The following is a 3,896-nucleotide window of genomic DNA, read 5'->3' as shown; positions in this document are numbered from 1 at the left end:
AAAATTAATCAATACAATTTTATTTCTTATCTGCCAATGGATGTCCTTTCTAACTCGTTGATCGACCCTCTCGATTCCTGCATGAAGCGCATTTCGAATTGCACCCACGCATTTGTTGTAACAAATTTGTAGCGCGTTCTGGGGAGCACGTGACTCTGCAACCAGCCCGAAAAACCAGCAGCGGAGGAATTGAAGCCAAGCCAAGACCCCCAAATGCAGCACTATATCCCGATCTAAACGCCATTGCCGGGCGGAAGTGTGAGTGCTGCGGACTGGCCCCCGACTGTCCATTCAGGGGTCGGGGTCCGAGGGTTCAGTCAGTGTGCGGAGCGAAAGTAATTGATTTCCTTTATAGTTGAGACAGTTTCGAACTGAAATGGCTGCAGCGGCAACAACGTTGCCAACGTCAATGCCACAAAGCCCTTTCCCCCTTCTTGATTCAGCCTTACAGTGAAAAAAAACAATATTTTTGGATTACGATTTCATTTTAAAACCTAATAAATATAAACTACCAATCATTATATTTTTAGCGTATAACAATTATTGTTTATAAGCTTCATAAACCGTCTATTCGTGGTGATAAAGTAACAGTTTATCGATGTGTGTAAGACGACTGCCGTAGTACACTGTTTGTGCGGCGGCAGAGAACGAGCTGAGCTATTCCGCTTAATTGAAGGCTGCCGATCGCTTTTATAAAAGTGGGTGATATATGGATAAATTCCTTAATAACAAAGGCTACAAGTCTATTAAAATCTCATGAAGAAATGGTAATATATTATAAAAACTAATTTACACCTTGCGACTTAAACCAATTAGCACTAAATATATTACATATTAATCTAAGCTGAGTTTATAATTTCATAAAGCTATTTATGATAAGATCTTTATTTAATCGTTAAGCAATACCGATTAATATATTATGTTTAGATATCCAAAATTGTTCTCAGTATTGTTACATATTACACTCCTCACATACTTGGGCTTCCTGTCTGGCCATCGCCTTTGGTCCGCTCTGTTTGCCGCACGTGTAAATGCCCCAAACATGTTGCGGTTTTCGGGTTGAACCTAACACTTTTTCGGTGTTTTATTGCCAGAGCCGTGAGATGTTTTAAATAAAGATTTTTTATTGTCAATGTGGGGAATAGTGTTGCGGCTTTTAGCTTTATATCACCCTAGACCGAATGTTCGACCGTAACACCTCGGCATTAGCTCCTTTCCTACTCCACCTCCCCAAATCGCTAAAGTCGGCATTCACTTTAAAGTACCGAGGTCGGCGTGGAAAATGTCAAAGGGGAGTTTCCCGGCTGAAAGGTGCAGGAAACGCTTAGACCAGGCGACGCCGAATTAGCGTTAAACGGAAAGGAAATCGCCGCGATCCAGACAGGAAAGTATAAATATAAACTAGTTTCTCCTTTCAACTTGGATTATGGATAGTATTAGATTTCAAACAATATTAAAAAGACTTAGTTAAATAACACTGTGATGGGAGAAGTTCCAAATAATGCTTAAATTCACTTTATAAACCGCTAAATAAACAAAGTAAAAACGGGTAAAATACACGTTTCCAGTTTCTCCGCTTTTCAAAAAAAATCTTTAAGTGTTCATCCCCTTCCTTAAAAGCCTATAAATAGAAACCATAATTTCACTTGCGGCACGATAGGCGCCGATTTAGTCTTGGGGCGTTTCTGAGAGCCGCAATCAATCTACCACATATTTAAAATACAATATTATGTAAATCACCTGCGACGGCGCATGCCAAAATATGTTTTGCTAGTGTGACTTTTGATGATGTTTAACATTAATCGAACTGCTTATAAATTTGATAGATATCGTTTTGAAAATTGATTAATGAGCGGCACCGGGCGAATGTTTTTTTTATATTTTGTTTATGGTGGAGATAATGCGTTTAGTAGGCAGAAAGCGTTGAATATCTCCCCCGAAAACTATTTTGTTTGGAATAGTTTTGGAGAAACCATCGCCGGGTCATTAATGAGACCAATTTGAAGTTCCGTAGAGACGGGTATATGTAAACAAAATGCAAACAAACCGCCGACAAAAATGATTTATTAGATGCTGCACTTGACACCACTGGGGGAGATTCGCTGAGGAGGAGAATGAGGAGATGGGATGGCATGGGTTGGTCTCGAAGCCGGTCTCATATGAGTGGCTGCTGCTCATGATGTTGCCGATGCAGATGCGACTGATGATGTTGATGATGAGCAGGCGGCAGTGATTCGATTTGCCTGGATGCAACAGCAGCAGCAGGAGCAGCACCAACCATATGTGGCAGGGCAACATTTATATGCAACATGCGGCACGGCAACGTGTGTTTTCCAACCCGTTGATGAATGCCAATGTGATGACTGTTTTTTGTTGCTCGTTGTTTGTTGCTCCTACTGATGGGGGCGCAAGTGGCAAATGCTTGCCCCCATCCGCCTTCGTGGGCGTGGCCAGCAGCACTCTGCGGCGCGACTTGACTCCCACTTGAATTTGCATTACAAAGGCAACACAAATTGCACACGGCTCTTTGTGCCTGCTTGCTGGCGATGCTGCTCCTTGCAAGGTCTTCGCAGATCCTCTCCAGAAAACAGAGGTGCATTACCTGAGTTCCTTGCCCTGAAAGTGATGCAACTCAAGGACACTGGGAAGCATATATTTTCAGAAAAATAAAAATACTCCATTATATTCGGTACTTTACTTTAAAAAACATATTTGCTACGAATTTTATTGATTATTATCTGGTTTAAGATATTTTCTTAATATAACCTTTGTCCAATTTTACATTTATTTTAAATAAAATTATATTTATTAAAAAATACTACAACATTATCATGGCAATTATCCAATTAAGAGATTTGGTTTCTTTTATTTTTCTTCATAACAATTTAAAAACAAGTTTTAAACTCCAAACTTCCATTTGTTTTCATGGCTTGAAACCAACTTTTAGTTTACCTTTTAACAATAATATACTAAGATATATTAAAGTACATATTAAATGACATATGTATTAGACCATATCTTTTTAAAAATTGAGCTACAGAAAAATAGTGTAAGCAAAACTTTAGCTCTTGGAAATATAACAATTAATAATAAAAAAATTAAAAGTTAGGTATGTATTTTAAATCCAATCCAGTGAACTTCTTTGGCACCCCTCGCATGGCCAGGTTTGTTTGTGGAACTGTAATTGAATATTGAAATGCATTTTTCATTAGCGCAGAGCCAGCGAGAGACGAAAATGTAAAGGGCCAACACAAAACGGGCCTAGAAAAATTGCGTATAATGCAAATTCAATTAAAGTTTATTACCTTTGGCCTCACTGGCTTAACCCCCTTGGCCTTCTCAAGTTAAACCGCCTCGGGGACTTGTGGTCTATTTGTTGCATTAATTCTAAAGCAGCTGTTTTCTCAAGTTCCTGCCACAGCAGCAACACCAGGGGAACAGCAACAGCAACATTAACATTGCATCCCGGCAGCAACAGTTTGTAAATTGCATGCCTTTGTTGCGATTTTCCACAGAAAGTTTTTCTTCTGGGGCCTGAATGCTGTTGCTGCTGCCAAGGCGACAGGCAAACACCTTCATATCTTTTAATGAGAATAAATTGATGTTTTGGGTATTTTGTAACTGCCTCCTCCAGAAATGTTTGTATGGAAAACAAACTTTGTGGTAAGGCCGACCAAAGTTTGGTGTTAATCATTCTTAAGGCACTCGGGGCGGTCCGGCGAACGGGGATTACTAGACAATTTGTTATTGATAGGCTGGGGCGAAAGGTGTGAGGAAAATAATTGAAAAATGTGGAAAACAAGCTGAAAATTATGAGCTTAATTTAATCTCAAGTTAGTTCAGGACAAGAAGAGAAAGGAAAGTTGGGCGTTTCCGTCTCGTGCTAAATTGTACTC

Source organism: Drosophila subpulchrella, unplaced genomic scaffold (assembly GCF_014743375.2).
Source record: "Drosophila subpulchrella strain 33 F10 #4 breed RU33 unplaced genomic scaffold, RU_Dsub_v1.1 Primary Assembly Seq176, whole genome shotgun sequence".
NCBI lineage: Eukaryota > Metazoa > Arthropoda > Insecta > Diptera > Drosophilidae > Drosophila > Drosophila subpulchrella.
Note: the sequence above shows the minus strand (reverse complement) of the source record.